The following is a 26,956-nucleotide window of genomic DNA, read 5'->3' on the forward strand; positions in this document are numbered from 1 at the left end:
ACCGGATGGCTCGGTCAGACCGATTCTGAACTTAAAATTCCTCAATCTGTTTTTAAAAAGATTCAAATTCAAGATGGAATCTCTCCGAGCAGTGATCTCCAGTCTGGAATGGTAGGGATATTATGGTGTCAGTCGACATAAAGGATGCTTACCTACATGTCCCCATAGATCCTCCACATCAGGCGTACCTGAGGTTCGCTGTTCAGGATTGTCACTACCAATTTCAGACGTTGCCGTTTGGTCTTTCCACGGCCCCGAGGATTTTCACCAAGGTAATGGCGGAAATTATGGTACTCCTGCGCAGCAAGGGGTCAAAATTATCCCATACTTGGGCGATCTCCTGATAAAGGCGAGATCACAGGAGCAGTTGCTAAAAACGTTGCGCTCTGCCTGACAGTTCTGCAACAACATGGCTGGCTCCTAAATTTGCCGAAGTCGCAGTTGATTCCGACAACACGGCTGTCGTTTTTGGGCATGATTCTGGACACGGAACTACAGAGAATTTTTCACCCGTTGGAAAAAGCTCTGGAACTCCAGAACATGGTCAAGAAGCTTCTGAAACCGGCAAGAGTGTCGATTCATCAATGCACTCGAGTGCTGGGGAAAATGGTGGCGGCCTACGAGGCCATTCCGTTTGGCAGGTTCCATGCAAGAACTTTTCAGTGGGTCCTGTTGAACAAGTGGTCCGGTTCCCATCTACACATGCACCGGAAGATAAGCCTGTCCCCCAGGGCCAGGATTTCTCTCCTGTGGTGGCTCCAACTTTCTCACCTTCTAGAGAGTCGCAGGTTCGGGATCCATGATTGGATCTTGATGACCACAGATGCGAGTCTCCGAGGTTGGGGAGCGGTCAGGGGGTAAATTTCCATGGAAAATGGTCAAGCCAAGAAGCTTGTCTACACACAAACATTCTGGAATTAAGGGCCATCTGCAACGGCCTTCTGCAAGCGGAACATTTGCTGCGCGGCCTACCCGTCCTGATTCAGTCGGACAACATAACAGCAGTGGCACACATAAACCGCCAAGGCGGAACAAGAAGCAGAGCGGCGATGGCGGAGGCCACAAAGATTCTTCACTGGGCAAAAAAACATGCAAGCGCTCTGTCAGCGGTCTTTATTCCAGGCTTGGACAACTGGGAAGCAGAGAAGTGACAGGTAGTTGGGGAATTCCTCAAATAGACATGATGGCGTCTCGCCTCAACAAGAAGCTTCAGACGTATTGTTCCAGCTCGAGGGACCCTCAGGCAATAGCTGTGGACGCTTTAGTGACACCGTGGGTGTTTCAGTCGGTCCCTCCACTTCCTCTCATCCCAAAGGTGATAAGGATCATAAGAAAAACAAGGGTTCCGGCGATACTCTTTGTTCCAGATTGGCCACGGAGGGCCTGGTATCTGGATCTTCAGGAATTACTCATAGGAGATCCCTGGCCTCTTCCTCTAAGAGAGGATCTATTACAGCAGGGGCCGTGCGTGTTCCAAGACTTACCGCGGTTGCGTTTGACGGCATGGCGTTTGAACGCCAAATCCTAGCTCAAAAGGGTATTCCCGGAGAGGTCATCCCCACTCTACTGAAAGCTAGAAAGGAGGTAACGGTGAAGCATTACCACCGTATTTGGAGAAAATATGTGTGTTGGTGCGAATCCAAGAAGGCGCCTACGGAAGAATTTCAGCTGGGTCGTTTTCTCCATTTTTTGCAAGCTGGTGTGGATGCGGTCCTTAAGTTAGGCTCCATTAAAGTGCAGATCTCGGCCTTATCTATTTTCTTTCAAAAGGAATTGGCCTCGCTTCCAGAAGTACAGACTTTCGTGAAGTGCGTGCTGCACATGCGGCCTCCATTTGTGCCCCCAGTGGCACCATGGGACCTTAAAGTGGTGTTACAGTTCCTTACGTCGCATTGGTTTGAACCTTTACAAAAGGTTGAGTTGAAATTTCTCACTTGGAAAGTGGTCAAGCTATTGGCCTTGGCGTCCGCAAGGCGGGTGTCAGAGTTGGCGGCTTTGTCTCACAAAAGCCCCTACTTGGTTTTCCATGTAGATAGAGCGGAGTTGAGGACTCATCAACAATTTCTCCCAAAGGTGGTTTCTTCATTTCACATGAACCAACCTATTGTGGTTCCTGTGGCTACTGAAGCCTTGGTTGAGTCAAAGTCTCTCGATGTGGTCAGGGCTTTGAAAATGTATGTAGCCAGAACGGCTCGTATTAGGAAAAGAGAGGCGCTGTTTGTCCTGTATGCTTCCAACAAGGTTGGGGCTCCTGCTTCTAAGCAGACTGTTGCACGCTGGATCTGTAATACGATTCAGCATGCTCATTCTACGGCTGGATTGCCGTTACCGAAATCGGTGAAGGCCCATTCCTCTAGGAGGGTGGGCTCGTCTTGGGCGACTGCCCGGGGTGTCTCTGCGTTACAACTTTGTCGAGCAGCTACTTGGTCGGGTTCAAACACTTTTGCAAAATTCTTCAAGTTTGATACCCTGGCTGATGAGGACCTCATGTTTGCTCAATCGGTGCTGCAGAGTCATCCGCACTCTCCCAGCTGGTCTGGAGCTTTGGTATAGACCCCATGGTCCTTTTGGAGTCCCCAGCATCCTCTAGGACGAAGGAAAAAATAGGATTTTAATACCTACCGGTAAATCCTTTTCTCTTAGTCCGTAGAGGATGCTGGGCGACCGTCCCAGTGCAGATTTTTTTCTGCAGTACTTGTTAATGGTTATTGCCTTTGTTACACAAAGGTTGTGTTTCGGTTAAGGTCAGCCTGTTGCTGATCTCTTTGGTTCATGCTGTTACCTGGTTTTAGTTAAATGCCATGTTGTACGGTGTGTTGTTGTGTGAGCTGGTATGTATCTCACCCTTAGTTTAACAAAATCCTTTACCTCGAAATGTCCGTCTCCTCTGGGCACAGTTCCTATAACTGAGGTCTGGAGGAGGGGCATAGCGGGAGGAGCCAGTTCACACCCATTAAAGTCTTAGGGTGCCCATGTCTCCTGTGGATCCCGTCTATACCCCATGGTCCTTTTGGACCCCAGCAGCCTCTACGGACTAAGAGAAAAGGATTTACCGGTAGGTATTAAAATCCTATTTTTTTTTTCTCTATCAGGGGCTGTTGTAAGGCCAGCTATGGCTTCGGCTTGGATGGCAAAAGCAATGGTAGAATGGGCGGAGGAACTAGAGAGTGGCCTCTCAGCACCTAACAGGGAGCAGGAGTCTCATCTAGGCCATATAAAACAAGCTGCGCAATATTTGGAAGAAGCAGCAATTGATATGAGTACGATTGCTTCTAAGGCATCAGCCTTAACGGTAGCCGCTCGTAGAGCAATTTGGCTACGTACTTGGAAAGTGGATTCAGAATCCAAGAAAGCTCTGGAAGCGTTGCCTTTCGCTGGTAATATTCTGTTTGGAAAACAATTGACAGATATTCTGGAATCGAAAGCTGAATCCAAGAAGGTCATGTTTCTGGCTAGTTATAAACCTAAACCGAGGGGTTCAAAATTTCGGCCATTTCGATCGCAAGGTAAAGCTAAAGGAAAGGAGGAATTTAACCAACCCCAGTACAATAAATCAGCTAGGGGTAGGAAGCAATGGGTCAATAGACAGCCAGCTTCCAAGCCAGAACAGAAGCCATCAGTCTGAGGGTGCGGGCCACCGCCTGGAGGATTCCAGGGTTGGGGGCCGACTCCTTCACTTTGCACACATATGGCAGCAGTCGACGACAGATGCTTGGGTGCAGAAGGTGGTATCTCTTGGTTATGGTTTTCCTTTCAAGAAGCAGCCTCCTCAAAGGTTTTTTTGCACCAGCCCGTCTCATATAGAGTCAAAGGCCAGAGCTCTGCAAGAAGCAGTTCAGAAATTGCTTCAGTCTGTGGTAATTATCCCAGTACCCCTGACACAAAGGGGACAGGGGTTTTACTCCAACCTATTTTTGATTCACAAGCCAAATGGATCATTCCGACCAATTCTCAATCTCAAGAGGTTAAACAAATACATTTGGGTTCCAAAGTTTCACATGGAGACATTACGCTCTATAGTTTTGGCCATGGAACCAGGAGATTACATGGTTTCTCTGAATGTACAGGATTCTTACCTGCATGTGTCCATAGCACGGTCCCATCAGTGTAACCTCAGGTTTGCCATCCTCCAGCAGCATTTTCAGTTCCAGGCTTTGCCCTTTGGGCTAGCATCAGTCCCCAGGGTATTTACCAAAATTATGGTGGTTATGGCATCTTATCTCTGCAAGCAGGGGATAAGAATTTTTCCATACCCCGACAATATTTTAATCCTGGCTCAATCCCAGGAATTACTCTTGGGCCATCTCCAACAGACAATAGCTTGTCTAGAAAAACACGGATGGCTCATAAATTGGGAGAAGTCGTCTCTGAGTCCAACACAACGGATGGTTCACTTGGGGGCCATATTGGATTCAAGTCTACAAAGAATAATCTTACCTGGGAAAAAGATATCCAAGGTGCAGGTAATGACTCAGGAATTGTTGCTCAGTCAGACAGTATCAGTCCATGCAGCAATGCGATTGATGGGCCTGATGGTGTCAACATTCGACATGGTGGAATATGCGCAATTCCACTCCAGACCCCTACTGCACCTCGTTCTAACCAGATGGAATGGAAAATATCAGACAATGGGGGTAATTCCAAGTTGATCGCAGCAGGAAATTTTTTAGCAGTTGGGCAAAACCATGTGCACTGCAGGGGGGAAGGGGGGGGGGGCAGATATAACATGTGCAGAGAGAGCTAGATTTGGGTGGGTTATTTTGTTTCTGTGCACGGTAAATACTGGCTGCTTTATTTTTACACTGCAATTTAGATTGCTGATTGAACTCACCACACCCAAATCTAACTCTCTCTGCACATGTTATATCTGCCTCCCCTGCAGTGCACATGGTTTTGCCCAACTGCTAAAAAAAATTCCTGCTGCGATCAACTTGGAATTACCCCCAATAAAAAGACAGATGATAAAGCTTCCAGTAAACGTGAAAAGGTCACTAGCCTGGTGGCTACAGACGGACCATCTAGACAAGGGGAGACCCTTTTGGATAGCAGATTGGCAAGTACTGACAACGGATGCCGGTCTTCAAGGCTGGGGAGCAGTGTTAGAAAATTTCTGGTTCCAGGGAAAATGGACCACAAGGGAAAGTTGCCTACCAATAAATCTGTTGGAAATAAGGGCCATATATATGCCTCTGGTTCAGGCAAAGGACATTCTGCAGGGAAGACCAGTCCAGATCTGCTCAAACAATACAACAGCTGTAGAGTACCTCAACCATCAGGGGGGAACTCACAGCAAAAGTTTGCTGGAGGAAGTAACTCACATACTAAGATGGGCAGAACTCCATCTTCTGGCATTGTCCGCAGTGTTTGTGCCAGGAGTGCTGAACTGGGAAGCGGACTTTCTCAGTCGACACACCATTCAGGAGACCGAATGGGCTTTCCACCCGGAAGTATTTCAGACTTTAGTAAACAGATGGGTCTGCCAGACATAGATCTCATGGCGTCCCGTCTGAACAACAAACTACCGGCATAAAGGTCGAGAACAAAGGATCCCGGGGCGATCCTTGCAGACGCACTATCAGAGTGATGGGAATTTCGTCTGGCATATCTGTTTCCTCCAATCTCCCTGTTGCCCAGGGTGGTGAGGAAAATAAAACAAGCAAAGGGAGCCATAATTCTAATAGCTCCAGCTTGGCCCAGAAGGCGTTGGTACATAGATCTACTAAGGAAGTCCGTGTGGGGGCGTGGCCACGGCGGCAAGGTACTAGGCAGCAGGATTGAAGAGCTCCCTGGATATTAATCCTGAACAAATCCTGGGGCTCTCTCTGTGGCTTCCCCTTGGCTCCTCTCCTGTCTAGCGGCACTGGGGAGGCGGCGGGCATCGTTGGAGGACCCGTGCGAGCGCTCCCGGCTCGCGCCAGCGGCCGCCCGGACCTCGGGCCTAGGCCGCAAACAAGTCCCCGGCCTCAATTTACGGAGTTCCACCGGGCGCGTACGAGATCGCGCACCCGCGGCGGCCACAGCAGCCTGCGGCACCAGAGGAGAGCGGCACCCCACTCCTGCACCCCCAGGGCTCCACATTGGCACAATCCTGCTCCCCTGAAGGCTGATACTGTGAGTGAAGAAGGGAGAGTCAGTGTGCTGGGTGGCCATTTTGTCTACAGCTCCTTGTGTCCCTCCTCACTGCACGGTGCAGTGTATATGAAGATAGAGCTGGGCTGGATGAATTGAGCTGGTCCCTGCTGCCCTGCCTTCTGCTGCTGGAATATCTTACACTATATATATATATATATATATATATATATATATACTACTGGATCCCTCTGGTCCCCCCTTCCCCCTTCAGTATTACAGCTGGATGTCCTGGTCCCTGGTGTGCTGTTGATATTGCATTCACCACCCACTGTTATACTTCTTGACACTGAATATTGGGACTTTGAGTACTGCTAAGCCTTGATACGATGGTGAGGGGCGGCCAGAGCGCGGCTACGGCTAAATTGGAGAGGTTTGCTCGTCAGCCCGCAACCCAGCCGACGCAGTCATCCCCTAAGCCCTCCCCTTCTGCCAGAATGGATCCCCCGGCCGGCCCCGACTCAGGGGTGAATGTACAGCTATCTGCTCCTTCCATCCAGCAGGTCCTGGAGGCCATAGCGGCCAGCGAACAACGCCTGTCGGACAAAATGGAGAAGGTGCAGTGCGATTTATCATTGCTGCGACAGGACGTCCAGCGGGTCCGGGAGAGGGTGGGCGAAACCGAGACGCGGGTCTCTAATCTGGAGGACCTCAGCGGCCCTATGCAACGATCCGTGTCTGCAGTTACACAACAAGTCTCGACACTGCAAACTAAACTCCTAGATATGGAGGGCAGACTCCGCAGAAATAATGTGAGATTCGTGGGCCTATCTGAAAAGGAGGAGGGGGCACACCCTGAAGATTTCCTGGAGTCCTGGCTAAAAGAGGCATATGGCGCTGAATCCTTTACCTCCCATTTTGCTGTGGAGCGGGCTTACCGAGTACCCTTCTGGCCTTTGCCCCCAGGCGCCCCGCCACAAACTTTTATTGCAAAATTCCTGCACTATAAGGACCGGGACTCTGTCTTGCGCCTGGGACGCGTGAAGGGCCCCCTGCTTCGGAACGGAATCCAGGTGTCGGCATTTCCGGACTTTGCAGCGGACGTTCAAAAAGACCGGGCCCAGTTTCTTCCCAATAAGCGACGTCTTCCTGACCTGAATCTACCCTACTTGATGCTGTTCCCCTCCAGGTTGCGTGTGGTGGCAGATGGGGAGACCAAGTTCTTCAGCTCGCCAAGGAAGGCGGCTTCCTGGTTGGACAGATATGCTCCAGGGGTCCGCCAGCTGGCTCCAGACTGACACCAGGTCGCCCTCCTCCATGGGCCTACAATCCGCAAGTATAAGTCCGGGGAGCTTCCTCTTGTTTAGTGATTCTGGACTTTGCTGAAAAGTGATATAAACGTATAAGGGTTTTTGTGTTGGGTTGTTTTTGATCTGTACGCCTAGTACAGTGTTGCCGTAGGCTTTGGGATCTCCAGGGCTAGAGTTCTGTTAGGAATATGTGTATGCCACAGTTCAGGGAGGTATACGGCGTGGGGGGTTGTTCGGGGGCCGCTGTTGGCTTCTCAGCAGTTTTTTTTGTTCTGTTTTTTCGATTTCTGGTGTCTATATATTTGTCAATCGGACAGTGTGGTGAGGTTGTACTGTTTTATGGGGTTCGGCTCGGGGACCGGGGCCTGCGGACGATATGATTGCGGGAGTGGAGCACCGTACGGGCGGGCAGATGCCCGGAATGCATTGATGATGGTATTTCCTCTTTGCCTTCTGGTATCTAGGAGTGCTGTGTCCCTGTTGGTACATTGGCTGACATGTCTCCCTTAAAATTCTTGGCGTGGAATGTCCGGGGCATTAATAACAAAGTAAAGCGATCCGTAGTATTTAAAATGATCAAGAAATATGGCCCAGACATTATTTGCCTGAGCGAAATCCACTTGGAGGGTACTAGGCTGTTGTCGCTCCGCAGGCCTTGGGTGGGTTGGGCGTATCATTCCTCGCACTCCTCCCACTCCCGAGGGGTGTCGGTAATGATAAAGAGGACTGTACAGTTTGAGTTGATCACGGTAAATACAGATCCATATGGTAGATACGTGTTTCTAGAATGTAAATTGTATTCCCGTAATTTTTTCCTATTGTCTGTGTATGTTCCTCCCCCGTTTTCGTATGATATCCTGCAGAAGGCCGCCTCATTTGTTGCTTCCTCCCCCCACACTCCTGTCATCTGCCTGGGGGACTTCAACAATGTGTTGGATGTCTCTTTGGACAGATGGAGGACTCCTCAGGATCCAGGCTCGGTGGGCAACCCGAATTCATCTAGATCTAAGTTTGCGTATTTTCTAGATAGTATGCAGTGGGTGGATGTCTGGAGGACTCGGTATCCTACGCTTCGGCAATACTCCTACTTCTCTAGTACGCACGGCTCCTTTTCCAGAATCGACCTGGCCCTGGTCTCACCTCAGCTCTTACCTGGTGTAACGGACGTCCATTACGTGGCACAGGAGGTGTCTGACCACTCACCCCTGATGCTGTCGCTGGATGGGGAATGCCAGAGGGGACAGTCGTATTGGAGGTTGCATCCGTCTTGGTTGGCCCAGCTGGGCGACTGCCCGGATTTAGCGTCCATGTGGGAGGTTTTTTTTGCGGATAATGTGGGCCCGGCCCCGGTTGTCTGGGATGCATTCAAGGCTTATTTATGTGATACATTGATTGGCAAAATTGCTGCCTGCAAGGTAGCTCGTAGGGCGACGGAGAGACAGCTTGAGTCTGAGTGTAGGGACCTGGAGACACGTTATCTGACCGAGGGTACCCCTGTGCTAAAGGCCCGTTGGCTGATGGCTCGGGAGGCCTGGCTGGCTCCCTTTTCAGACAAAAATGCACGCTCCCTCTTGTTTCGGGCTACTAATATATATATATGCAGGCGGACAGACCAGGTAGTTTGCTGACCCATTTGGTGCATTATGACCGACCTGGGACTACGATAGCGCAGCTGCTTGGCCCTGACGGCTCCACGGTAGATAACACCCCTGACATTGCACGGATGTTCCTCCTTTACTTTAGGGAGGTTTATGATACTCAGCTGACATGCTCCATGGAGGACTTAGACCTGTATCTGACAAATATACCCCTTTCTAAACTTTCCCCTGAGGCTAGGGATGCTTTAGACGCGCCTATGACTCTAGAGGAGGTGACGGCGGCGGTGGAGGTGTCTCCTAGTGGTAAATCCCCGGGTAGTGACTGCATTCCCACAGAACTGTATAAACAGTACATAAAGTTCTTTGGTCCTAAGCTGCATGACATGTATGTTGATATGTTTGCCGCTAACCGCCTTCCTCCCTCAATGTCCGAGGCTGTCCTTATAGTGCTCCCAAAACCTGGCAAGGACCCTAAACTTTTGGAGTCCTACAGGCCGATCCCCCTCATCCCCACCGATGCCAAGATCCTGGCGAAAATTCTCGTGGTCCGGCTCAACTTAGTTATTGAATCTATAATTCATCCGGATCAATCCGGCTTCATGCCTGGGAAATCCACGTCCATTAATTTGCGCAGGCTGTACACTATTTTGCAGGCTCCTCATGACTTCCCCTCGGACGCGGTTGTGGTCTCATTGGATGCGGCCAAGGCATTCAACAGCGTTGAGTGGCCCTACCTGTGGGGAGTCATGAGGAACATGGGCTTTGGCCCTAATTTTATACAATGGATCAAATTGTTATATCAAAATCCATGCGCCAGGGTCCTGGTAAACGGCTACATCTCCTCCTCCTTTCCTTTGACACGGGGCACCAGACAGTGTTGCCCCCTCTCTCCTGCCTTGTTTTCCATAGCCATCGAGCCCCTGGCTTGTTTGATTAGGTCGCACCCGGACATTGGGGGAATTGATACGGGTTCATGCACTGACAAAATAGCCCTTTATGCGGATGACTTGCTGTTATTCTTCCGAGACTACGCGGTGGATACGCCTACTGTGTTGCAGGTCATAGAGACCTTTGGTGGGTTTTCTGGTCTCCGCATAAACTGGTACAAATCATTTATTATGCCCATTATGGGCTCTCCCCCCCAGGTTCCGAGGCTATACCTGCCGCTATGTTGGTCAGACCAGTTTAAGTACCTTGGGATCCCAGTTACTAACGTTCCATCAGACTTTGTGCCCTTGAACCTTGATCCTCTTGTACAGTCATTTGTGCGCAAGTCGAGAGCTTGGTGTAAGCTTCCGCTGACAGTGACGGGCAGGGTTGGCCTCATTAAAATGGTAGTTTTGCCCAAACTACTGTATGTTCTCTTGCAATCCCCTGTGTACATATTTCCAGCCTTCTTCAGGAAATTAAATAGTGTCATAACGTCCTTGATCTGGGCCAATAAAAGTTCTAGAATAAAATTAACTACCCTCACCAGACAAAAAACGGACGGCGGCCTGGCCTTGCCTCACTTCCAATTGTATTACTACGCTGCTCAGTTGTCACATATCGGTATTTGGCTCCGAGGAGGGGAGGAGGCTGGTTTATGCTGGGCGTTCCTTAAGTGTTATTACCCGGATCTCTCCCCGGCGCAGGTCCTGGTGGGGGAGAGTCCTTCTAGATTCTCACCTCCTATTGTCTTTCAGGCCATGAAGATATGGCTAGCTTTGAAGGGCCTGCTTAGGGTATGATGGCATGGACCCAGATACTCCCCTTTGGAACTCCACATCGCTCAGTGAACTGGGGTCTCTCGAGGGTGGGGAGGTGTGGGCTCCGTATTTGATAATTTCAATGTCTCAGCTATATAGCGATTGTTCATTGAAATCGTTTCAGCAATTAAAGGAGGAGTTTGGACTTCCGAACTCTCACTTTTACAGATTCTTACAGCTCAGGCACGCCTTGCAGGCACAGTTCGGAGATTCTCCCCCGGCGCTCCTTCCCTTCCCCATAAAGACATTTCTACACTCACTGGGTCGAGTCAAGGTGATCTCCTTCACCTACTCGTACCTTCTTAAAACAATTCATGCAGACACGCTCTCGAATCTTCGGGAGCGCTGGGAGTGTGACTTGGGCCCCATAGACGGGGAAGATTGGGAGGGTGCTCTGGGTAACTCCAGCCAGGTCACCAAATCACTGCGGTTCCAACAGATACAGCTCTTCATTTTGCACAGATCATATATGACGCCAAGCAGGTTGGCCAGATTTAGGACCGATAGTGTTGATATTTGTCCTAAGTGCGGAGCCGCCGGAGGTACCTTCTGGCACCTTCTGGCACCTTACATGGGAATGTCCGTTGCTGCAGGCGTTCTGGGCTGGGGTCGGGTCGATTCTAGAACATACGGGGATATCGAGAGGCTTGCTGACTCCGAGATTTTGTATTTTGGGGGTGGGCAATCCTGACCCTGGGTCTCGTTGGGAGGGCATATATGCCCGCAGTATGTGCGCCCTTGCTAAGGTTTGTATTAGGCAGGCATGGATGGCTCCGCATCCCCCCACGATACCTGCATTCAAGGGTTTGGTAAATGATACTCTATTGAAAGACCGCTATGTATATATGAAATATAACACCTTTACCAAATACGAGAAAATATGATCTCCTTGGATCAATTCCACATATTCATCCCTTGCCCTTCGGATTTAGGGGGCACTGGCCGTCACCGTGGTGCGTTATTTGGGCCCTGAGGTGCTGAGCCGGACCTCTCTCTCTTCTTTATCGTATTTTGTTTAATTATTTTGCTACTGTACCACACCTCACACACTTTAGGTTGGCGAGGTTTGAGTTTGTTTAAGGGGGTTTTGTTTTGGGTTAGAGGGGTTGTGGGCTATATCTGGCCTACTAGATAGGGTATTTACAATAATGGTTCTGGGAGAAAATATTTAAAATGTTAAGTATGTGGATCATGATCTGTTTACGGACTTCAGAAAATATGTATTATGTGGGAAGGATGCACTGGAACAGCAATACTGAGAACGTCCTTTGTATATGTATATCATTGGAGAGTTGTATGGTTCAGTATACTGTGCAATGTCAAATGTGCTACCCAGTGTACACTGAAATGTCTGTATCATTAGCTACAGGAGAAATTCCAGGGGACTGGAAAAGAGCAAACGTAGTCCCACTGCACAAAAGTGGAAGCAAGGAAGAGGCAAACAACTACAGACCAGTGAGTCTTACATCAGTAGTAGGGAAATTGATGGAAACACTCTTAAAAGAAAGAGTTGTAGATCATCTCAAATCCGGCAATTTACTGGATCCCAAACAGCATGGATTCACTGGGGGAAGATCATGTCAAACAAATCTTATTGACTTTTTTGATTGTGTGACTAAAGTGATGGATAAAGGTGGAGCCATGGATATAGCTTATCTTGACTTTAGTAAGGCTTTTGACACAGTTCCACATCGCAGACTGCTAAATAAACTTGAAAGTTTGGGATTGGATATTAGGATTATTGAATGGATAAGATCTTGGTTGAAGGATAGAAAACAGAGAGTTGTGGTAAATGGAGTGCATTCACAGGAGGGAAATGTTACCAGTGGAGTACCCCAGGGATCTGTACTTGGACCAGTGCTTTTCAATATCTTTATTGGTGACATTGCAAATGGGATTAAAGGGAAAGTATGCCTTTTTGCAGATGACACAAAGGTATGCAACAGGGTAGACACACCAGGTGGGGTAAAACAAATGATTGAGGATCTAGGTAGACTAGAGGAATGGTCAAGAGTCTGGCAATTACAGTTTAATGCCAAAAAATGCAAAATCATGCACTTGGGTCTCAAAAATCCTAAAGCTAAATACAGTATTAATGGCACTATACTGGAAACTACTGAGGAGGAAAGGGATCTAGGAGTCACTATTTCAGATGACTTAAAGGCAGGTAAGCAATGTAACAAGGCAATGAGGAAGGCTAGTCAGATGCTTGGCTGCATTGGGAGAGGAATCAGCAGCAGAAAGAAAGAAGTAATAATGCCACTGTATAGGTCATTGGTACGGCCTCATCTAGAATACTGTATTCAGTTCTGGAGGCCATATCTTCAAAAGGATATTAATACATTAGAAACTGTACAAAGGAGGGCAACTAAAATGGTGCATGGCCTACATCACAAAACATACCCAGAAAGACTAAGAAATCTCAATATGTATAGTTTGGAGCAGAGAAGAGAAAGGGGCGACATGATAGAAACTTTCAAATATATGAAGGGTTTTAACAAAGTCCAGGAGGGAAACATTCTCCAAATGAAGAGAAGCAATAGGACACGAGGACATGCACTGAGACTGGAGGGGGGGAGGTTCAGGGGAAATTTGCGGAAAAATTATTTCACAGAAAGGGTAGTGGACAAGTGGAATAGCCTCCCATCAGAGGTGGTAGAGGCTAAGACAGTAGAGCAATTTAAACATGCATGGGATAGACATAAGGATATCCTTACAAAGAAATAAGGATCAAATAAGGTTAGTGATAAAAAAAAATAATATATAAAAAAAAAAAAGGGGCAGACTAGATGGGCCAAGTGGTTCTTATCTGCCGACAAATTCTATGTTTCTATGTTTCTATGATTATGTTGTTGAATAAAAACACTCTATTCAAAAAAAAAAAGAAGTCCGTGTAAGCTCCAATTCTGCTTCCTCAACGTCCAGATCTCAAATGGGTCCTTCCGGCCTATACTAAATCTCAAGTCTTTAAACAAGTTGTGAGAGTGTCCAGGTTTCGTATGGAAACACTGCGCTCCATTGTACTGGATATGGAACCCAGAGACTATATGGTATCCCTGGATATACAGGATGCATACCTGCATATACCTATTGCCATATCGCATCAGCAATTTCTGCGGTTTGCTGTTGGCAACCTCCATTCCAATTCCAGGCTCTGCCATTTGGACTGGCTATGGATCCTCGTATCTTCACATGGTCATGGCTGTTATGACAACTCATCTCCGTCGCCAGGGAATCAGAATCCTGCCGTATCTAGACAACCTGATGATTCTGGCAAATTCCTATGAAGTCCTCCTCAGTCATCTGCAACTGTAGGTAACCTTGCTGCAAGCACACAGGTGGCTTATCAAATGGAAGAAGCCCTCGCTGGTCCCCGTCAGAGGATGGAGCACCTGGTGGACACTCCTGGACACACACAGTCAGAGACTGTTTCGGTCTCCAGAAAAAGTCCTTAAACAGGATAAGATGCTCCCTTAGTTGTCTGAGTGTCTATACACTCGGCTATTCAAGTACTTGGCCTGATGGTGTCGGCCTTCGACCTGGTAGTGTACGCTCAATTTCATTCCCGCCCACTACAGGTGCAAAAATCCTTTGGGCGGAACGCTATCTGCCAGCCATATCGGCAGTGTTCTTTCCGAGTTTCCTGAACTGGGAAGCGGACTTCATTACTCGCCAGAACATGCACGCCGGAGAGTGTCGGCTTTTGACTCCTCCTAGTGGACAGGTGGCATCTACTGGACATAGACCTCAGACCTCATAGCGTCTCAACACAATCACAAGATTCCAGTCTTCGGATCAAGGACCAGGGATCCTCAAGCAGCGTTTGTGGACGCTCTGGTGGTTTCATGGAACTTTCGGCTGCCCTACATGTTCCCTCCAGTTCTCTCCTGCCCAGGGTACTATGGAAGTTCAATCAAGAAGGAGGAGTACTACTTCTAGTTGCTTCCAGCATGGCCTCGACTGCATAGGTTCTCAGACCTGCAGGGTCTATCGATAAGGCATCCCCTTCTACTTCCTCAGCACCCAGACCACCTCGTACAGGTCCCTTGTCTCTACCCAGACCTGGCCAGACTGGCTTTGACGACGTGGTTCTTGTAGTATCACTCCTGAGGGCCAAAGGATTCTCCAAGGCGGTTATCCAAACCATATGAAGGCCCGCAAACCGGCATCTGCCCGGATTTATTACAGGGTCTGGAATTCTTACTTCACCTGGTGTGCTGATAAGAATTATGATGCATATCAATTCAGAACGTGGCTTTTTTGCAACAAGCCCTTGACTTAGGTCTTCGTCTGGCCTCCCTCAAGGTTCACATATCTGCCTTGTTGGTATGGTTTCAGAGAAAAATTGCATCTATACCTGTCGTTCATACTTTTACTCGGGGTGTCCTTCGGATTTAGCCTCCCTATGTCCCTGCTGTGGCTGCCTGGGATCTGTCTGTTGTGCTGAATGCCCTGCAAGAGTCTCCAATGAACCTTTTGAGTCGGTGGACCTGAAATAGCCAAGGTCCTGTTCTTGCTAGCTATTGCCTCTGCAAGAAGGTTGTCGGACTTAGACGCTTTGTCCTGTCGTCCACCCTTTTTGATATTTCACCGTGACCGGGCAGTTCTTTGAACTCGCCCCGGTTATTTACCTAAGGTGGTGTCATCATTTCACCTTAACCAAGAGATTGTGGTTCTGGCCTTTATCTCTTCAGATTTGTCCTCCAAAGAGCGGTCTTTGGATGTGGTAGGGGCTCTCCAAATATATGTGGAGAGGACTGCCTCTACCAGGAGGTCAGATACCCTTTTTGTCTTGTTTGGTTTCCACAAACGTGGCTGGCCTGCGAATAAGCAATCCTTGGTCAGTTGGATTAAAATGGTGATTGCACAAGCTTATGCACAGGCTGGTTTCCCAGCTCTTGCTGCTATTAAAGCCCATTCTACTCTGTCTGTTGGACCTTCTTGGGCGGCCTGCCGTGGCACATCCGCAAAACAATGTGGAAGGCGGCTACGTGTTCCTAAGTGAACACGTTTAATAGGTTCTATTGCTTTGATACTTCCGCCTCCCATGATGCTTCCTTTCGAGTTCTCATGCCTGTTAAGGCACGTCCCCTCCCTTGAGGAACTGCTTTAGGACATCCCCAATGTTTTCCTGTGGAAACCAATGCATACTGCTGCAGAAAAGGAGTCTTATGGTATACTTACCATGGTTAACACTCTTTCTGCAAGGCACATTGGTTCCACAGGGCGCCCACCCTGACGCACCTTGCTTGTATGGGTTTGTATGGCATTAGCCGCTGGTCCCTGCTCCTGTTGTGAGAATGTGGTTCTATGTGACTAACATCTGCCTTCTCTCTTGCCTGCTCCTGCATTGGACTGGTTAACGAAACTGAGCTGTCAGTGCCTGGAGACGGAGTTTTAGAGGAGGCCACAGTGTATCCTGGGACATGCTAAAGCTTTAGCTTGTTGGTGCCTCTGGATCAAGATCCACTCTACACCCCAATGTTTTCCTGTGGAACCAATGTACCTCGCAGAAAGAGATTTAACCATGGTAAGTCTACAATAACACTCCTTTTTCTTCCATTTTTTCTGTCATCTGTATCAGTATGAACTCAGACAGTGAGGCTAAACCCTCCCAGTAATTGTCGACCATATCCACCACATGCTACACTTAGCACAGTGAAGATACCAAGCCAGTTAGTTGAGTTGTTGGAAAGATTATCCTAATAGACTGCCTGATAGGGAAATCCCCACCATTTCCACCATCTGTTTAGGTATTTCTAACTTTGCATCCCCACTGCTAACTTGACACTGACTTACCTTTTCTTATAGCTCATTACACTCCTCTGTACGCAGTGGACACTAAACATTTTTTAGATCGAGTGAAAATACTTCTATTAAAGAACGTTTTCATCCAAAGAGGAGTATGTTATTACCTACATATGGAGCCACGCTAATTGTGGCTCCATCTGCGACTGAGTGCGCCGGGCGAGGCGGACTCCTGCAGTTACTTCCAATGTTGCCTGGCTTTTAATTTTTTTGTATTTCCCTCAGCATGCTCTAGTTTGCTCCTCCTCCCTGTTGACCTGCATGCTACTGCATGCCCCTTCCTCTCCTTTGGGTGTGTACTCCTTGCTCTTTGCCACAGCTGGGGACTGCTAGTAGCCTCTCCTTGGATCAGCCAGAGACATTAGGGAAGCTGAAAAGATTAGTCCCAATTGGGACCACTGTGCATTGTTGTCTGGTGGATCTTTGTGTTGGGAGTCCAGGTGAGAAAGAAACATGCAGGCACTGTTCTCATTGGGTTCATCTTGTGGGTACGCACACTATGTGATTATTTTTTTCTCCTTCATCCACTAGAGGACACTGGGAGCTGGCACTTTAATGATTTAGGTGTGACTAGCTCCTCCCCCTCTTTAGCCCTCCTACAAGCCAGTCTTAGTTTAGTGCCTGAGGGAGCTGGTTACATCCTGGGCTTCTCAAAGGCAAAAAGTTTTTTTTAATGTTAGTCAGAGATTCTGCAGCCAAGCAAGATGATGCCAGGCACAAACAAATGGTGATGATGATTCAGGAAGTCCCAGCAGCGGTCCGCACAAAAGAGTGTCAAAGTGGGGATAGAGATATTTCCCGGAGTTGAGCTCCTTGCTCTTAGCTGCCCATGGCACTATCACAGTATAGCAGGAGCCGGCGGCCATTACTAAAGGCAGATGCACTCTGCAGTGGTCCCTGCAACACTGATTTAGAGCTGCTTCTGCAGCTGAGGACTGCGCTGACCGTCTAAGGCAGCGCTGAGACCTAGAGACCTTAAGCTAAATCGAGTTTTCAGTGATATAGAGGTATACTTGCCTACTCTCCCAGAATGGCCGGGAGGCTTCCGAAAAAATCGGGTGACCCTCCCGGCCCCCCGGAAAAGCAGGGAAGTCTCCCGATTTCTGCTCTCCCCCTGGCCGGCCGCCCACTTAGTGAGTAAAGTGGACGGTCCGGGCAGTCGATGACGCGATTCTTGTTGAATCGCGTCATCATACACACACCCCCTGCAGTATAATGCCGGTAATAGTGGCATTATACAGCGGGGGCATGGCTTAAATGATGCAACACATTAGCCATGCCCCCACCCCGCCTCTGCTCCAACCCCTCTGCTCGTCACTACCGTTCCCCGTCCCCTGCTTATCTGACATGGCTGGTCTCTCCCAGAGAGAGCAGCCAAAATGTCGGTAAGTATGTATAGAGGTTTTGTCAGGAGAGTAATGGATCACATGTAACGGAGTTTCACTTTACTTACTACGTGTAACTGAGTTTCACTTTCACTTTAGTTACTGCATATACTGTGCCTAGCATTTTAGCATTGCTGCCAGCTCTGATTGGGGCTAGTGTGATTATCCTCCTCCTCTGCCCTTCTCTCCTGTCTGTCTTAACTCTGTCTCTCCTCTCACAATGTCTACCACGCTACTGTGTTGTTTGTGTATCAGTATGACCTTCACCTGCACAAGGTGTGCAGAAAAATTCACACACAGGGCAATCAGATAGATCCCTTGTATGTAATTCTTGTTATTAGAATCAACAAGGCTCATTAGATCACCACAGGTATCACAGCTCGCTACTTATGTCACACCTGCCTGCTGAGCTGGAAGACTCTTCGGGAGGTTTACAGATCTCAGAAATCTGAACCCTCACCAGACCCAGAACTAGCCTGGGCTTGGGCCCTAGCAAGGTCAGTGGAAGTGCTCACTGTGGCCATGGACCCATCCCGCTCTGTGACTCAAGTCTCCAAAAAGGTGTTGTATGAAAGAGAGAAGGTTAGCACTCCTCTTGACAAAGATGGAAGAGGGCCCAGTGGCCTTTACAGCACATATACGGTTAAGGCACTGCCACCTACCTAGTGACATCTCTAACCAACTTTCTCTAACGTCCTAGTGGATGCTGGGGACTCCGTAAGGACCATGGGGAATAGATGGGCTCCGCAGGAGACATGGGCACTTTAAGAAAGAATTTAGATTCTGGTGTGCTCTGGCTCCTCCCTCTATGTCCCTCCTCCAGACCTCAGTTTGAATCTGTGCCCGGACGAGCTGGGTGCTGTTCAGTGAGCTCTCCTGAGCTTGCTGTAAGAAAGTATTTTGAGCCCTGCCAAAATTGTACATGAAAGCGGGACAGAAGCCCGCCGTCGAGGGGGTGGGGCTTCTTCCCCAGCACCATGTTTTTTCTCCACAGCACCGCTGAGAGGAAGCTCCCCAGTCTCTCCCCTGCAGTTACACGGTAGAAGAGGGTAAAAAGAGAGGGGGGGGGCACATAATTAGGCGCAAAAATCAATATAAACAGCAGCTACTGGGTTAACATTAAGTTACTGTGTTATTCCTGGGTTAATAGCGCTGGGGTGTGTGCTGGCATACTCTCTCTCTGTCTCTCCAAAGGGCCTTATGGGGGAATTGTCTTCAGATGAGCATTCCCTGAGTGTGTGGTGTGTCGGTACGTGTGTGTCGACATGTCTGAGATAAAAGGCTCCCCTAAGGAGGAGATGGAGCAAATATGTTTGAGTGGTGTCTCCGTCGACAACGCCGACACCTGTTTGGATATGTGTAATTAAGTGCTAAGGTGAATTTATTGCACAAAACATTAGAGAACAGACAGGAAATCTACCCATGTCTGTCCCTATGTCGCAGAGACCTTCAGAGTCTCTCAATGCTCACTATCCAAAATAATAGACACTGATATCGACACGGAGTTTGACTCCAGTGTCGACTACGATAATGCAAAGTTACAGCCAAAATGGCAGAAAAGTATTCAAGATGATTTGCATATCACTGCTGACTCATCTGTCCCTGACACGAGGGTACACATGTTTAAGGGGAAGAAAGCTGAGGTAAATTTCCCTCCTCTCATGATGAAAAAGAGCGGGAATCTCCAGACAAGAGACTGCAGTTTCCCACAAAGAATTCTTAGGCAGTATCCTTTCCCCACTCGGGCCAGGATATGATGGGAATCTTCCCCTAGGGTGTCACGTTTGCCCAAAAGGTAGCCCTGACGTAACAGCTATTCTCAGGGATCCTGCAGATAGCGTGCACATTCTGGTACACTACTCAGACCGGCGATTGTGTCGGCATGGGTTTATAGCGCTGTGGCAGCGTGGACAGGTACCTTATCAGCAGAGATTGAGACCCTAGTATGTGTGTGTATATATATATATATATATATATATATTAAAGATGCTGTCTTAAAAGATATGTATATATAAAACATGCCCAAAGAGACATGAGTATACTGGGTCCTATAGTCAAAGCTATGTCGATTTCTGCTTGACGTGTCCTGTAGAATATGCAATGGACAGATGATGCCGACTTAAGAGCATATGGAAGGCTGAGGATTGTGTGGAGAAGGGTTCTCGGACCTGGTCTCCACAGCTATAGCTGGTAATTCTGATATTTTGCCTTATATTCCTGCACAGCCTAGGAAAGCACGACATTATCAAATGCAGCCTTTCGAACAAAGAAACAAAGTCCGAGGTGCGTCCTTTCTTGCCAGAGGCGGGGGCAGAGGATAGAAGCTGCACAACACAGCTAGTTCCCAGGAACAGAAGTCCTCTCCGGCCTCTACAAAAATCCACTGCATGTCGCTGGGGCTCCACAGGCGGAGCTAGGCCCGGTGGGGGCACGCCTTCGTAAGTTCAGCCACAAGTGGGTTCACTCCCTGTTAGATCCCTGGGCAATAGATATTGTGTCTCAGGGATACAAGCTGGACTTTGAGAAGATGCCCCCTCACCGACGGCCCTGCTGGCTTCCCCCCACGAGAGGGAAACCGTGTTAACTGCAATTCACAAATTGTATCTTCAACAGGTGGTGGTCAAGGTTCCCCTCCTTCAACAAGGAGGGGGTTATTATTCGACCATGTTGTAGTCCCGAAACCAGACTGTTCGGTCAGACCCATATTGAATTTAAAATCCCTGAACATATACCTGAAAAGGTTCAAGTTCAAGATGGAATAGCTAAGAGCGGTCATTGCAAGCCTGAAAGGGGGAGATTTTATGGTGACTCGGGACATAAAGGATGCATACCTTCATGTCCCCATTTATCCACCTCATCAGGCGTACCTCAGAATTGCGGTACGGGATTGTCATTACCAATTTCAGACGTTGCCGTTTGGTCTCTCAACGGCCTCGAGAATATTCACCAAGGTAATGGCGGAAATGATGGTGCTCCTGCGGAAGCAAGGTGTCACTATTATCACGTACTTGGACGATCTCCTCATAAAAGCGAGATCAAGAGAGCAGTTGCTGAACAGCGTATCACTTTCTCTGGAAGTGTAACGGCAACACGGGTGGATTCTATATATTCCAAAGTCGCAGTTGGTTCCTACAGCTCATCTGCCTCTCATAGGCATGATCCTAGACACAGACCAGAAAAGGGTTTATCTCCCGATAGAGATAAACCAGGAGCTCGTGACACTGGTCAGGAATCTATTAAAACCAAAACAGGTGTCAGTGCATCACTGCACTCGAGTCCTGGGAAGGATGGTGGCAGCATACGAGGCCATTCACTTCAGCAGGTTCCATGCGAGGACCTTCCAATGGGACTTACTGGACAAGTGGTCCGGATCACATCTTCAGATGCATCGGTTAATCACCCAATCCCCCAGTGCCAGGGTGTCTCTCCTGTGGTGACTGCAGAGTGCTCACCTTCTCGAAGGTCGCAGATTCGGCATTCAGGACTGGGTCCTGGTGACCACGGATGCAAGCCTCCGAGGGTGGGGGACAGTCACACAGGGAAGAAATTTCCAAGGGCTGTGGTCAAGTCAGGAGACTTGCCTTCACATCAATATCCTGGAACTAAGGGCCATATACAACGCCCTACGTCAAGCGCAGTCCCTGCTTCGCGACCAACCGGTTCTGATTCTGTCAGACAATATCACCGCAGTGGCTCAAGTAAACCGCCAAGGCGGCACAAGGAGCAGGGTGGCGATGGTAGAAGCCACCAGAATTCTTCGCTGGGCGGAGAATCACGTAAGCGCATTGTCAGCAGTGTTCATTCCGGGAGTGGACAACTGGGAATCAGACTTCCTCAGCAGGCACGACCTCCACCCGGGAGAGTGGGGACTTCATCAAGAAGTCTTCATGCAGATTGCAAGTCGGTGGGAACTGCCACAGGTGGACATGATGGCATCCCGCCTCAACAAAAAGCTGCAGAGATATTCCGCCAGGTCAAGAGACCCTCAGGCGATAGCTGTGGACGCACTGGTGACACCGTGGGTGTTCCCGTCGGTCTATGTATTTCCTCCTCTTCCTCTCATACCCAAGGTGCTGAGAATCATAAGGAAAAGAGGAGTGAGAACAATACTCTTTGTTCCGGATTGGCCAAGAAGGACTCGGTATCCAGAACTGCAGGAAATGCTCACAGAGGACCCGTGGCCTCTGACTCTAGGACAGGACTTGTGCAACAGGGGCCCTGTCTGTTCCAAGACTTATTGCGGCTGCGTTTGACGGCATGGCGGTTGAACACCGGATCCTAGCAGAAAAAGGCATTCCGGATGAGGTCATTCCTACGCTGATAGAGGCTAGGAAGGATGTGACGGCTCAACATTATCACCGTATATGGCGAAAATATGTGGCTTGGTGTGAGGCCAGGAATGCCCCTACGGAGGAATTCCAGCCCGGCCTTTTCCTTCACTTCCATCAGTCGGGAGTGACTTTGGGCCTTAAATTGGCTTCCATTAAGGTTCAGATTTCGGCCTTATCCAGTTTCTTTCAAAAAGAACTGGCTTCTCTGCCTGAAGTTCAGATGTTTGTAAAGGGAGTGCTGCATATTCAGCCCCCTTTTTTTCCTCCAGTGGCACCTTGGGATCTTAACGTGGTGTTGAGTTTCCTGAAATCACACTGGTTTGAACCACTCAAAACGGTGGAAGTAAAATATCTCGCGTGGAAGGTGGTCATGCTATTAGCCTTGGCTTCGGCTAGGCGTGTGTCAGAATTGGCGGCTTTGTCACATAAAAGCCCTTATCTGGTTTTCCATGCGGATAGAGCAGAATTGCGGACCCGCCCACAATTTCTGCCGAAAGTGGTTTCATCCTTTCAGATAAACCAACCTAATCTTGGAGGATTCCGAGTCACTGGATGTAGTCGGGGCTTTGAAGGTTTATGTAGCCAGAACGGCTAGGGTCAGGAAAACAGAATCTTTGTTTATCCTGTATACTTCCAACAAGCTTGGGGCGCCTGCTTCAAAGCAAACTATTGCTCGCTGGATCTGTAACACGATTCAGCAGGCTCATTCTGCGGCTGGGTTGCCGCTGCCTAAATCAGTTAAGGCCCATTCCACAAGGAAGGTGGGCTCTTCTTGGGCGGCTGCCCGAGGGGTCTCGGCATTACAGCTTTGCCGAGCGGCTACTTGGTCGGGGTCAAACACATTTGCAAAATTCTACAAGTTTGACACCTTGGCCGATGAAGACCTCAAGTACGGTCAATCGGTGCTACAGGGTCTTCCGCACTCTCCCGCCCATACTAAACCCCATGGTCATGAAGTGGACCCCAGCATCCTCTAGGATGTATGAGAAAACAGGATTTTGAATACCTGCCTTTAAATCCTTTTCTCCTAGTCCGTAGAGCAGGCCTGGCCAACCTGTGGCTCTTCAGCTGTTGTAAAACTACAAGTCCCATCATGCCTTGCCACAGTTTTGCTACTAGGGAATGCTGAAACTGTGGCAGGGCATGCTGGGATTTGTAGTTTCACAACATCTGGAGAGCCACAGGTTGGCCAGGCCTGCCGTAGAGGATGCTGGGCGCCCGTCCCAGTGCGTACTTTACCTGCAGTTTTTTGTTATTAGATACACAAGTTGTGTTATATTAGTTTTAGCATGTTGCTGTAATTGATTCATGCCTGTTGGTGTGTGTTCTGTTGAATGCCATGTTGTGCGGCATGGTTGAGGTGTGAGCTGGTATATATCTCACCACTAGTTTAAAGTAAATCCTTTCCTCGAAATGTCCGTCTCCCTGGGCACAGTTCCTATAACTGAGGTCTGGAGGAGGGGCATAGAGGGAGGAGCCAGTTCACATCCATTGAAAAGTCTTAAGAGTGCCCATGGCTCCTGCGGAACCGTCTATACCCCATGGTCATGAAGTGGACCCCAGCATCCTTTACGGACTAGGAGAAAACGATTTACCGGTAAGTTTCAAAATCCTGTTTTAACTTTAGTTCTCCCCACGATTTCCTTCTATAAGTCCTTAAATCTATTTTTATTTTATTTATTTATGAGCAGTTTCTTATATAGCGCAGCATATTCTGTTATGAGTTACAATTAGAACAACAGTTATAGAACAAAACTGGGCAAAGACAGACACACATGGAGGTAGGAGGGCCCTGCTCGCAAGCTTACAATCTATAAGAAAATAGGCATAGATACACAAGGATAGATGCTATCCGTTGCATAATGGTCCACCAGATTGCTAGGTTCTTAATGGGTTGTATGATATGATCACCCAGCAATGTTGGAAGACAAAATGTGAGGATATGTGGGCTGTACAGAGAGGATGTAACTGGATAGGGAAGCATTGAAGGTTATGTGGGTGGGTCTGGAATTTGGTAGGCTTGTCTGAAGAGATAAGTTTTTAGGGAATGTTTAAAGGTTTGGAGACTAGAGGCGAGTCTTATTGTGCATGGGAGGGCATTCCACAGAGTGGGTGAAGCCTGGGTAAAGTCCTGTAATTTTGAGTGGGAACAGGTAATATATGTGGATGAGAGACGCAGATCTTGTGCAGAGCGGAGAGATCTGGTAGGGAGATATTTTGAGACAAGTGAGGAGATGTATGATGGTGCAGTTTGGTTAATAGCCTTGTATGTAAGAAAAAGTATTTTATATTTAACACGGTAGAATACCGGTAACCAATGGAGGGACTGACAGAGCGGATCAGCAGACGAAGAACGTCTAGCGAGGAAGATTAGCCTCGCAGCTGCATTTAAAATAGATTGTAGTGGTGAGAGCCTATGTTTGGGAAGACCAGTAAGGAGACTTTTACAATAATCAATGCGGGAGATGATGAGTGCATGGATTAGAGTTTTTGCAGTGTCTTGTGTAAGATAAGGGCATATTTTGGATATGTTTTTTAGGTACAGGTAACATGATTTAGAGACAGATTGAATGTGTGGAACAAAGGACAGTTCAGAGTCAAGGGTGACACCTAGGCAGCGAGCTTGTATTGTTCCACACTATTCCCCTTCTTTATTGTATCTATATGTATCCACTATCTCTTATGGAGAAGCCTACTAGTGGAAATGCTGTGACACCACAGGTCCATGAGGGTCAGGGCACATCCATCTTTTTAATAACAGGTTACCGAATGAGTGCAGTAAGTATGGATGACAAATAAATAAACAAATAAACATATCGTATTGACTCTGTCTTTCTTAGGTTTCGCCAGGTCAGAGATAGTGATAAAAACAAATAGCTAACTAATAAATAGAGGAAAGTGATTTGGAGTATAGATAGAAAAATAGTTGTGTATATACATACATTAGAACATTAATAAAGTGCCCGTCTCTATCTCTATTCTCATTGAATGAAAATAATAGAAAATATTAGGGATAACAGTAAGTATTATAGTCTGTCTAAAAAGTATTAGGGGTCTGTGTTAATAAGAAAGATAAACAGGAATATTTCACATGGTTCTAATTAGGAAAGAGTATAAATTAATGAATGACTTAGCAGATGTTGTGTGTGTCAGTTATTGAAATATTGGACCCATTTTTAAATGTGTTTTACACATGAATGTTATAATATGCAATATTGATACAAGTCGCTAAGTAATAATTGTCATTTCTGCTGCGTGGTACACTGGGCTCCACAAGGATTAACATCGGGGGTCTAGGGTAGGATCTTGATCCGAGGCACCAACAGGCTCAAAGCTTTTGACTGTTCCCAAGATGCACAGCGCCGCCTCCTCTATAACCCCGCCTCCATGCACAGGAGCTCAGTTTGTAAGTTGGTGCCATGCAGTAAGCAGGCACTTAACAGGAGGGCTGCTTTAGGCAGCCTTTTCATTGCTTTAATTGAAAGATAGAACTGAAGATTCTTCTGTCAGACTACAAGGGCTGCAGCAGGCAAAGTCTCATAGACTCTCCTGCTTGCAGCTCCGTCACCCCCAGCAGCACTGTATACTCCCGCGCCCTGGTTGCCGGGTCACTGCAGTGGAGGCGCCGGTTCCTTCAAATCTTGAGTCACACACACGCCACCGTCGTCCCGGATCGTGGGGCCGCAGGTCTGGGGGAGGTAAGGGGCCTCTGTGCCCGCACTTTACCGCGATCCAGTGCGGCCGTAGGAGGCGGGCCGCGCACGTGACTACTGGGCAGCCGCTCCACTAGCCACCAGGGACACATAATGGCACAGGTTTGGGGGGCTGTTACTATACATAAACCCTGCTTTTAACTGCCCGCAGCGCCCGGTGGGGATGCCAGCAGGGGTAGAAGGTTGGACCTGTGGCCCCTCTATCCAACCCAGGGCGCCATTTCTACAATTGTTCCCGCCCTGGAGCTGCTTTCCTCTCCTTCACTCCCAGCCAGCAGCCATCACTGATAGAGCTGTGCTGTTCCTGGGACTGCTGGCGCAAATCCTCCTCTGTAGAACCGCCTGATTGCCAGTGCTGTGCTTCCTACAGGACACTTAAGTATTCTACCTGTCACTGGGACAGTGTTAGTTAAGAAAGTGCATACATTCAGGGTTGTGTGGTACAAACACCCTGTGATATACATCCAGTAGTTACTGTGATTTGTTATATCTATTGTTAACACATATAGCCATACTGAGTATTACTTTGTATTGCTAGTCCAGTCAGGGCCGGTGCTAGGGTGTTCGGCGCCCTCCTGCAAAATATAAATTTGCGCCCTCCCATACTTTACATGCAGGGCCGGGGGGGTTAACATGGCCTCTTGGGCCCCCGAGCTGCAGGAGATCCGTGCACGCCTATGGATTTGAACTCTCTGCCCACACACACTCTGTGCAGCGCTAGTTACGGCCCTGCACACAGACAGTGCTGTAACTAGACATTTTACCGCTGTGTGCAAGAGAGGGCATCGCCCCCCTCCCCTGCATGTAAAATAGGGGCAGTGTGCGCCGCAGGCGCGTGCAAAAAATATAGGGGCGCGGTCAGCGTGCCCTTTTTACACATTACGGCAGCCAGCGGCCCCTTTTTACACATTACGGCGGACAGAGTCCCCTTTTTACACATTACGGCAGACAGCGTCCCCCTTTTTACACATTACGGCAGCCAGCGGCCCCTTTT

At 48.4% G+C, this 26,956-nt stretch overlaps 1 protein-coding gene and 1 non-coding gene across 5 annotated transcripts in view; both read left to right on the top strand.

Moving 5' to 3' along the window:
• Positions 1-26,956, top strand: part of DUS2 (dihydrouridine synthase 2) — a 625,618-nt gene that overhangs the window by 535,520 nt on the left and 63,142 nt on the right. The gene's annotated exons all lie outside the window — the stretch shown is intronic.
• Positions 18,480-18,608, top strand: LOC134971129 (U6atac minor spliceosomal RNA). Its single transcript, XR_010190254.1, has one exon. It is a non-coding gene; the product is annotated as a U6atac minor spliceosomal RNA (small nuclear RNA).

This window comes from Pseudophryne corroboree, chromosome 11, assembly GCF_028390025.1.
Source record: "Pseudophryne corroboree isolate aPseCor3 chromosome 11, aPseCor3.hap2, whole genome shotgun sequence".
In the NCBI taxonomy this organism is placed as follows: domain Eukaryota; kingdom Metazoa; phylum Chordata; class Amphibia; order Anura; family Myobatrachidae; genus Pseudophryne; species Pseudophryne corroboree.